Source organism: Ictidomys tridecemlineatus, chromosome 6 (assembly GCF_052094955.1).
Source record: "Ictidomys tridecemlineatus isolate mIctTri1 chromosome 6, mIctTri1.hap1, whole genome shotgun sequence".
NCBI lineage: Eukaryota > Metazoa > Chordata > Mammalia > Rodentia > Sciuridae > Ictidomys > Ictidomys tridecemlineatus.
Genome location: NC_135482.1, coordinates 108,420,454 through 108,431,165, shown reverse-complemented (window position 1 = coordinate 108,431,165; position 10,712 = coordinate 108,420,454). Strand labels below are relative to the sequence as shown.

The 10,712-nt window shown below is 40.7% G+C and overlaps 1 protein-coding gene and 2 pseudogenes across 4 annotated transcripts in view; 1 reads left to right on the top strand and 2 right to left on the bottom strand.

The window, feature by feature from the left end:
* Positions 1-10,712, top strand: part of Adipor2 (adiponectin receptor 2) — a 96,072-nt gene that overhangs the window by 17,470 nt on the left and 67,890 nt on the right. The window contains exon 1 of one of the 4 annotated variants that reach the window (XM_040281163.2): positions 17-211. The exons of 1 other annotated variant lie outside the window; for it this stretch is intronic. The gene's annotated coding sequence lies outside the window, so the exon portion shown is untranslated. Of the gene's footprint in view, positions 1-16; positions 279-10,712 lie in introns of those variants that run through there. 2 more of the 4 variants (XM_013362279.4, XM_021732185.3) reach the window with 2 other exon arrangements.
* Positions 5,828-6,562, bottom strand: LOC101971057 (protein SDA1 homolog pseudogene; annotated as a pseudogene).
* LOC101959550 (small ribosomal subunit protein uS14 pseudogene) lies at positions 8,193-8,340 on the bottom strand (annotated as a pseudogene).

Below are 10,712 nucleotides of genomic sequence, written 5' to 3'. Positions count from 1 at the left end.
CGGCGACGTGCGGTCGTGGGGGCGGAGAGACGCGGCGGCGGCGGTCGCGGCGGCGCAAGCACGATCTCAGACGCGGTATCGCGGCGGCGGCAGTGGCGGTGGCTACACCGGGTCGGGCCCCCTCCCTCCTCCGTTCCCCCCTCCTTCCCCTTCCCCTCAGCGGTGGTTTGCGAGGAGTCCAAGACGTGCGGCGAGGCGGCGACGACCTCCGGTGAGGCTCTCTGGAGTGCGAGTGCCGTTTCCCCGGCGCAGAGGGGGAGCTCCGTGTCTGGGAGGAGGTGAGGGCTGAGGGGGCAAGTGTGCCCGGAGCGGGCTGGAGGGTGCGCGCCGCTTCCCAGCCTTCAACTTGGACCCGGTAGTTGTGACCTCTGTCCTACACAGCGTGAGATAGCTGGAGGGTCGACTGTGAGGGGCCTGGGTCTGCTCTCCTTGCAACTACTGTCACAGTTGCCCGGCGCCCACCTCCGGCTCGCCCCTCTGGGCAAAGGGTCATAAATCCCTTGCCCCCCTGAGCTGTCGTCGCCTTTGGATGCAGTTGCTCTTCTATACTGCCCGCTGAGAGAATCTGCTTGCTCTTCCTTCTTTTAGGTGTCTTTTATCACTTCTAGGAATTTCTTTGGTGGCGGGCTTTGCATGGGTTCTGCTCCGCATTACTTTTACCCTGACTGGAGTAGGAAGATTTTCCTTACCTTTTCTTAGATGGCGCTTCAGATCGCCTGCTTGGGATAGTACCTTGGATCCTGTTCTCTCAAACTCCCTTTGGTTTATCTGTCAGTGAAATTGAAATCGCTGATAACATGGTTACTAGTTAGTTTTTAGGGTCCTATTGAAAAAGTTTGAGTTGGAAACGGGTACATATTTTTTTCTTCTTTCGGCTTTTAACCTTGACTTAAACTTTGAACTCCGGAGCTTGACAACTTCATGAGATAGTCCAACGGCGAATTTTGGTAAAAACATTACATGACCAACTGGGATTTTGTAGAGTACAGTGCGTCTTTGCAGGTTGTTGGGTCTGTTTTTTTTTAGTAGAAGATCTCTTGGTCTTTAAGGTTTTGGACTTTGGCTTTCTCAGCCTATTATTCCCACTATAATCTTCCAAAAACGGACTTCCCCCCTTCCTGAAGAAACCATTGAAGACGCCAAGAAATCTCTCATAACATTTAAAATTATTTGATCAGAAAAATTTCCCTAGTGAAATGTTAAAATAAATAACTTCAACTCAAAAACTTTGTTTATTTGAAAATACAGGGATTGAACTCAGGACCCTTGCACATGCTAAGAAAGTGTATTCTACTTACCCGAGCAGCACCTCTATCTATATTTTTTATTTAAAAAAAATTTTTTTTGTAGTTGTAGATGGACAGAATGCTTTTATATATTTTTATGTGGTGCTAAGGATCGAACTTGTGCCTCACACATGCTAGCCAAGGGTTCTGCCACTGAGCTACAGCCTCAGCCCTCTATTTTTCATTTTGAGACCAAGAGTTTTGCAAAGTTTCTCTGGTTGGCCTGGGACTTGTGATCTTCCAGCCTCAGACTCCCAAATAGCTAGGATCCTCGGCAGGGGTCACTGCCCCTGCTCCAAGCTTCATTTTTTTTTTTTTTTTTTTTTTATTGTTGGTAGTTCAAAACATTACACAGTTCTTAATATATCATATTTCACAGTTTGATTCAAGTGGGTTATGAACTCCCATTTTTACCCCGTATACAGATTGCTGTATCACATCAGTTACACTTCCATTGATTTACATATTGCCATTCTAGTGTCTGATGTATTCTGCTGTCTATCCTATTCTCTACTATCCCCCCCTCCCCTCCCCTCCCCTCCGTTCCCCTCCCCTCTTCTCTCTCAAGCTTCATTTTTTTGAGGGGAGATTTTATTTATTTTTTATTTTTTTTAAAGAGAGAGTGAGAGAGAGAGAGGGAGAGAATTTTAATATTTTATTTTTTAGTTATCGGCAGACACAACATCTTTGTTTGTATGTGGTGCTGAGGATCCAACCCGGGCTGCACGCATGCCAGGCAAGCGCGCTACCACTTGAGCCACATCCCCAGTCCCAGAGGGGAGATTTTAAACCTTGTCATTTCTGAAGTTCTAAATGTCCTTTTGTATCTAAGGCCACCTTAATTTGTCCTTTCACCACTCTTTGACTCTCACACTCAGAAGATAATTCCTGGATGTTTTCATTCTTTTTTACAAATTTGTTGGAGTGCTGATAGTGATGTTCTGTAAAGTCAAATTATTTTATCAGGAGTTGAGACTTACATAGTGGTGGCAACTGGTGGTGAATTAAGAAATTTGAAAAAAAGTTCAAAGTAAATATGAAAGGCGTTTTTGTTTTAGTTTCTACTTGTTACTGCTTAACCACAAGTATATAGTTCTATCTAGACTTTTGGCTACTTAGTAGCAGATTTCATTTTCTTCCTGGGTACTAGGAATGAGAGTAGGATTTCCAGAACTTAAAGAGATTTTCAGGCCCTAGGCTCATTGTATGAATTAATACATTAATTCCGTTAATAGTATTGAACCCAGGGGCACTCTACCATTGAGTGACATCCCCAGCCCTTTTTATTTTTTAATTTTAAGACAAGTCTTGCTCAGTTGCCAAGAGTGGTCTCTAACTGTGATCCTCATACTTCAGCCTCCCAAGTTGCTGGGAATATTTTATTTATTTCAGAGGAAGGTCAGTTTTATATCTTGCAAGCTAATTCCTTTGTGCTGTCTTTTGTTGTAAATAAGTTTTTGTTTTTTTTCCCCCCAAAGAACTAACCCGTATCTAGTAGTTTTAGATATTTTTGTGGTTGTGGCAGCGATCAATATAGCCTATAAGGCCCAAAATTCTTAGCTATCTAGCCTTTAGTAGAAAAAAATTGTCAAACTGTGAAAATGATGCTTATTCAGCACAGAAAATTAAAATAAGCCAGGAGTATAAAGGAGGAAGTAAAAATTATTCAGAGGATTTTTGGTGAGTGTGATTATCCTTATAGAGTCTCTTGTGATTTTTATGTAAATGGGCTCATATTGTTAAATGTTGGTTTGCAATATGCTTTCTTAAAAAAGATATCTTAAGATTATTTCTATTTGGCTTTTGATTGCCTTTATATTTTCAGCACTGAAGATTTTGCTAGAAAGGATCTTCATGAATCAAATTTTCCTCATCTGTTTTACCAATCAGGATATAAAAAGACTACTCAGGGATAATAACGCTTGCTCCTGATGATAATGATTAACGTTTGTTGAGCACTTATTATGTACCAGTTTTCTACCATTTTGCTTGTACTGTCATTTAATTTCCCCAAAAGCTTTGTGAGGACATATTATTATTCTTATTATACAGGCTAGGAAACTGAGGCAATGAAGAATTTATGTAAGTGTCAAAGTTTATTAGCTAGGTAAATCATGGAGCTGAAATTTGAGTCCATGTAGTCTGATTCAGAATCCAAGCTGCTAATATGCTGCAGTGCTTCTCTTTATATTAATGCTCAACGTAGAAAGTTGAGACAGTGCTGAGGGATATGTTCTTTTCAGTATCATTCTTTGTAGGTGACCACTGGAAGCATATGTAGATTTTTCTAGCTTTTTGTCTGCTATATAGTAGTTACCTTGCAAATCTGTCTCCATATGGGGAATTTAAAGAAATTTATATATTTTATTTTTTGGACCGGTTTTAGAAATTTGAACTGATAGTATGGAAATTCCTATATTCCCCCTCCTATTTCCTGTATTCTTTACATTTTACATTACTTCGGCATATATATATATAGCTCAGTTGAATACCAATACCAATCTATTGTTATTAATTAGTCCACAGTTAATATCATGACTCATTTTGTGTTGCAGAATGTTATTTTTAAAATGGGATTAAACTGGTCATTGCTCAGCAGTGTGAGCTTTTTTTCCTTCAAAATATAGTGTTTCCAGACTATTATTATTATTATTATTATTATCATTATTTTAAGGTACAGAGGATTGAACCCAGAACCTTGCATATGCCAGTCAAGCTCTCTACCACTGAGCTATATCACCAGCCCTTTATTTTATTTGAAACAGGGTCTTGCCAAGTTGTGAAGGCTGCCTTCTTCCTCAGTTTCTATGTAACTGGGATTGTAGATGTGTGCCATTGTACGTGGCTACTCCTGGGGGATGGATGGATATATATAATATTTATTTATTTTTTTTGGTACTGAGGTTTGAACCCAGAAGGTCTTCACCACTGAACTATATCCTCAGCCCATTTTATTTTGAGACATGATCTCCCTGAGTTGCTCAGTTGCTGAGGCTGGCTTTGAACTTGTGATCCTCCTGCTTCAGCTTCCCAAGTTACTGGGATTATAGGCCACCATGCCCAGCTTCCTCCTGGATTTTATTTCTTTTGTTTTTTTTGGTGTGTGTGGGGGTACTGGGAACTGAAGTCAGGGACACTCCATCACTGAGCCACATCCCCAGCCCTATTTTGTATTTTATTTAGAGACAGGGTCTCATTGAGTTGCTTAGTGCCTTACTGTTGCTGAGGCTGGCTTTGACAAATGTCATAGTGCCAGCTGTTTTTCTTCAAAGGGATGTGCTTTTTTTGTACTGGGAATTAAACCCAGGGGCTCTTAACCACTGAGTCATATCCCCAGCCCTTTTAATTTTTTAATGTTTAAGATTTTTCGGGGGTGGGGCAGTATTGGGGACTGAACTCAGGGGAACTCGCCTGCTGAGCCACATCCCCAGCCTTATTTTGTATTTTATTTGTTGCTTAGTGCCTCACTTTTGCTGAGGCTGGCCTTGAACTAGCAATCCCCTCCTTCCTCAGCCTCCTGAGCCACTGAGATTATAGGTGTGGGTCACTGTGCCTGGCATGTTTATTTTATTTTATTTTATTTTTTAAAGAGAGAGTGAAAGAGGAGAGAGAGAGAGAGAGAGAGAGAGAGAGAGAGAGAATTTTTCTTAAATATTTATTTTCTAGTTTTTGGCGGACACAACATCTTTGTTGGTATGTGGTGCTGAGGATCGAACCCGGGCCGCACGCATGTGCCTGGCATGTTTAAAAATTAAAAAAAAATTTTTTTAATTGTAGTTGGACAGAATACCTTAATTTATGTATGTATGTAAGTATGTATGTGTGGTGCTGAGGATCGAACCCGGGCCTCACAAGTGCTAGGCGAGCACTCTGCTGCTGAGCCACAACCTCAGCCCATGTTTTAAAATTTTGAGACAGGGTCTCACTAGGTTGCTGGGGTGAGCCTTGAACTTGTAATCCCCCTGCCTTAGCCTTGCAAGTCACTCGGGATTAAAAGTGTGTGCCACCATGCCTAGCGGGATACTTATCTTTTGACCAAATGTCTTGGCGATTCTATATCATCATTAAGGAACCTGTTTTTTGGGGGGGGGGTGGGGAGGAGGAAAGGGGGCTATTTTCTGAATTTGGAAAATGGATTCATTTGGTATTCTTACTCAAATTCTTTTTGATTCATCATTCCAGCCATTTTATTTGCTAGTCTTTATCATACCTTTATTTTGTTTTTATTTTTTTTTTTTTATGTGCTGCCAGGGATTAAACCCAATGTGTCATGCATGCTAGGCAAGTGCTCTACCACTGAGCCACAACCCGGTCTTACCTAGTCTTTAATTTTTTGTCAGACTTTGGCTTTAAAGAAACCATTTTTTTGAGACAGGGTCTTAATATGTTGCTCAGACTGGCTTCAAATTTCTTTAAACTTCAATTAACCCTTCTGCCTCAGCTTCCCAAGTAGCTTGAATTATAGGTGTGTGCCCCAGATTTTGGCTTTATTATGATGACCGCAGGTTCCAAAAAGTAGTTTGGTCTTCATCATTATCTTTTCAATATATTTCCATTTTTGGACTTTGCCTGGGGTCAGCAGTGAATTTTTTCCTTAGTTGGGCCACGTAGATTTTCTGAAAGTCATCCTGCAGCTTTGATGCTCTGCTTATGGACATGTTATTCAACTTCTTGGAGATTTCTTGCTGTTCTTCATTGAAACAGTGTTGCACATTAACTCATTTACTGTCAGCATCTTCTTCCCCGAGGCTAGTGTTTCCCCCATCCATCCTTATTATTTTTGGCTTCTCCTCTTTCACAACTTTCATTCATGGAATGTAATCTTTAGCATCTAATTCTCCATATTCATGCACTTTTGTTTTATTGAGGCCTCTGTGGGTTTACTCTGAAATTTCTTTGCAACATCTGAGGATTTGGAAGAATGGAATCAAAGTTCCATCAGATATCATCACTTTCTTATCTTTGTGTTTTTTATTGGACCAGGTCATAAGGAAGCTCTTCCAGTCATGGCTAGAGGACACTGAGTTATCTTTTTTACAGCATTGGTTCTTACTGTTATGACCTCCCCAGAATGGTTGGTTATAGTCATAAGCAATGACTGAAGGATCTCTGAGACTACTGGGTGATAAGATTCTTGTTTAGCAAACAGAAAGATTCTTCTTCTTTTTATTTATTTTTTGGTGTGCTTGCAGAAACTTTTGCCCAAAGGCATAAAAGCCAGAAAACTCATGAATTTCTACCAACTTGGAGATAAGATTCTCAAGCATCGTCTTCATTTCCTATTTTGCCAGGTGTGGCACATGCCTATAATCCCAGCCACTCCAAGGCTGAGACAGGAGGATCTTGAGTTCAAAGCCACCTCAGCAACAGCGAAGTGCTAAGCAACTCAGTGAGACCCTGTCTCTAAATAAAATATAATATAGGGCTGGGGATGTGGCTCAGCGGTCAAGTTTCGCTGAGTTCAATCCCCAGTACCCCACCCCTCCAAAAAAAAAAAAAATCCAATTTTTCTTTTAGCTGCTTCAGTGTCTTTTGTGTAAAACATTGGGGAACATGAATCAAGCAAATAGCTGTAAGTTTTCAAGTGAACAGGAGAAAGTTAACACCTGGGTTTTTTTTTTTTTAATATTTTTTAGTGTTGATGGACCTTTATTTTATTCATTTTTTAATAGGTGGTGCTGAGAATTGAACCCAGTGCCTCACACATGTGAGGCAAGCGCTCCACCACTGAGCCACAACCCCAGCCCCTACACCTGGGTTTTAATCTTTTGTTTCTTTGACATTTTCTTCTTCTTTGGTATTGGGGATTGAACCCTGGGATACTTTACTACTGAGCTACTTCTGCAGCCTTTTAATTTTCATTTTGAGACACGGTTTTGCTAAGTTGAGAGGCTGTCCTTGAACTTGTGATCCTCCTGACTTAGCCTCCCAAGTTCTTGGGATTAAAGGTGTATACCACCATGCCTGGCTTTTTTTGGGGGGAGGGGGCGGGTAACTGGGAATTGAACTCAGGGGCATTCAACCACTAAGCCATATTCTCAGCCCAGCCCTATTTTGTAATTTATTTAGAGACAGGGTCTCACTGAGTTGCTTAATGCCTCGCTGTTGCTGAGGCTGGCTTTGAATTCGAGATCCTCCTGCCTTAGCCTCACGATCCTCCTGCTGGGATTACAGATGTGCCCCACTCATGCCTGGCTTTTAAAGGGTTTTTATTTTTGTTTTTTGGTATGGGGGATTGAAGCCAGGGGTACTCTACAAGGCTGGGGGCTCTGGGAAACTGAGGCAGGGCGAAGGCTCCTCTTTAAACCCAGATTTAAAAAAATTTTTTAAATTTATTCTTTTTAGTAGAATTATTCTTATTTTAAGTTGGACACGATACCTTTAGTCTATTTATTTTTATGTGGTGCTGAGAATCGAACCCAGTGCTTCCCACTTGCTAGGCAAGTGCTCTACCGCTGAGCCACAATGCCAGCCCTAGTAGAATATATATATATATATATATATACATATATATATGTAAATTTTTTTGGATGTTGATGGACCTTTATTTTATTCATTTATTTATAAGCGGTGCTGAGAATCGAACCCAGTGCCTCGCACATGCTAGGCAAGCAATCTGCCACTGAATCACAGCCCTAGCCCCCCAGTAGAATATATTTTGACATACATACCAAACCCTGATTCTTGTTGAGTCAAAAAAAATTCAGACACGCTGTTTAAGAGTTACAGGCATGAGTTTATTAGAAGGAATAAGGAAGGAGAAAGGGGACACTTTTAAGGGAGAGAGTGTCCTCTCGGAGAGGAGAGACAATGCACACTCTCCTGCCTCCAATTTTAGAACTTTATTTTATGTTCAAAGAATTAGCATGTTCTCCTTCACTGGGTAATCCATTCGAAGAAGATCACTTAGTCCAACCTAATGAAGCCTATATCCTTCGCGTTCCGATGGAAATACTGCCGGCACATGTTAAGGCCATATTTCTGTTTGAACACACGCAGCAAGAGCGAGACCAAATTTTTGCAGGTGGCTCCAGTAGAACTGTTGGTGACCCATCTTTCTTTCAAGGGTGCCGCCTTTTTTTTTTTTTTAATAAGCTTTGTGGGTACTTTATTTATTGGTAGAATAAGAACCCCGGGTACTTTACCACTGAGCTACATTCCCAGTGTTTTTATTTTTTATTTTGAGATAGGGTCTTGGTAAGTGATGAGCTGGTTTTGAACTTGGCATCCTCCTGTCTCAGCCTTTGGAGTGCTGGGATTGTAGGTGTGCACCACTGTGCCCAGCTCACCTTTTGACTTTTGACTGACAGCAGGATGACATCAGTCTTTCAAGTCCACTCTGCCATGACCACTTTGGCCTATGCTAACCTGTTATAATTGGAACTTGTTCTTTCAGACTTTATGGTTGAGGGTAATTATCATTGTCTCACTGAGTTCTGAGATTTGGTCTTTGTAAAGGTCACAAAGCCCTGGTCCTTCAAGTGGCTTATATTCTTATCAGCATTTCCAGCCTGCATTTCTCCTGCAGATAACAGGTAGTTTTCTGAAGAATGCAACATATTCTATCTACTTAAGCAAAGTAGGGTTGCAGGTAAATTGCTTTTTAAAAGTGAAAGCATGTGGGGATCAGCACATTGGGATCAATTTATAGATTTATTCCTTTAATGTCATGTTTCCACTACTCATGTATGTCTGTCCCTATTACTACTTCTGAGTAGTAGCCCATCCCTTTTTATTTAAAAATTTTTTGAGATAGGGTCTCACTGAGTTGCCCATTCAAGGATGACTTTGAATTTGCGATTTTCCTACCTCAGTCATAGAGTCACTGGGATTACAGGTGTATGCCACCACACACCCAGTTCTTTGGCAGTTTCATACCTTTTCACAGTCTTTTGTATTTGGCACCTCTCTCTGTATGGTATATTGGACTAGTAGTTCTCTTCCTGTTGTTAACCTTTATCTTCAGATTATTATTATTTTTTTCTCCCAGTGCTGGACATTAAATCCAGGGGCATTCTAACATCCCCAGGCCTTTTTATGTGACAGTGTCTTGTTAAGTTGCCCAGGCTGGCCTTGAACTTGTGATCCTCCTGCTTCAACCTTCCCAGTGGCTAGGGTTACAAGGATGTGCCACAAAGTCCAGCTCCTCAGATTCTGAGCTTGTGTTCTGTTTGTTTCTTTTTCATTTTATCCTAGGAAGAATATCAAGGTACAACCAATATCTTGGTGACCTTATAGAAACATGCAGTTGTGGTAACATAAGACAGTTTTGGCATATCCCAGATGTGTCTTCTGTAGAGGTCAGATATCCCATATCTTAGTTGCACAGTTGCATTATTGTCTCTTGACATGATGTACATGAAATTATGATATTTTATGATATCTTCTTTGTTCTTGTGTTTTGCACTTATATATATATATATATTTTTTTAAATAATTCATTTTCTTTTTTTTTTTTTAAACAGAGCGAGAGAGAGGAGAGAGAGAGAATTTTTTAATATTTATTTTTCAGTTCTCGGCGGACACAACATCTTTGTTGGTATGTGGTGCTGAGGATCGAACCCGGGTCGCACGCATACCAGGCGAGTGCGCTACCGCTTGAGCCACATCCCCAGCCCCTGCACTTATATATTTTCCCCTTATCTTGGGGATCTGATATATTCTTAGTAATGATATGAGTATGTAAAGTGTCAGAAGCTTATGGCAAGAGAAGTTCAAAGAGGAGCTCTTGCAAGCTTGATGCATTGAAGGGATTCTCATTTCTCCATGAGATCATAGCTTTGCAAAGTATTATTAGAAGGTCTAGATTCAAGGCATGCCAATTGTAGGAGAGTAGATACTTCAGCTCTTGAGGAAAGTTATCTAAATGTTCTGGGCAGCAGTGACCAATCTGGGCTATCAATATCATCAGTTCTTTTAATTCTTTCCTGGGTTATTTGGTTGTAATTTGAAAATCTTCATATTGGATTTGTAGTGAATGTTATATTGCTGTAGAAACACTTTAGGCCAGCAAATCTACTTTATTAGACTCTAACTGCTGAAGGTGGCAGGGTGGCTAGTTTTTGTTTCTGCTGGACATGTTGGTTGCCAGCTGGCTGCTGGAGGTTGCTGGGTGACTAGTTTTAGTTTTTGCTGGACTTGTTGGTTGCCAGCTGAATCTGCAGAGAGAGAACACTTCTCAGAAAACTCACACCTCTGACACTTGCCAACACTTTTTAATTATGGCATGAGCTGTGCTTCTGAATGTGACCAGAAACAGTACTGGGGAGCTTGGCAGGTGGTCTCATCTTGGCTCATAGTAGTTGTGTTTTTAAAAATTAATATTCATGGGTAACTTTCCAGTTAGTAAATCTGCATAGATTCTTCTTTTCTTTTGTGTGTGTATGTATTTTCTTTTGGTGGTACAAGAATGGAATAATTCAGGGC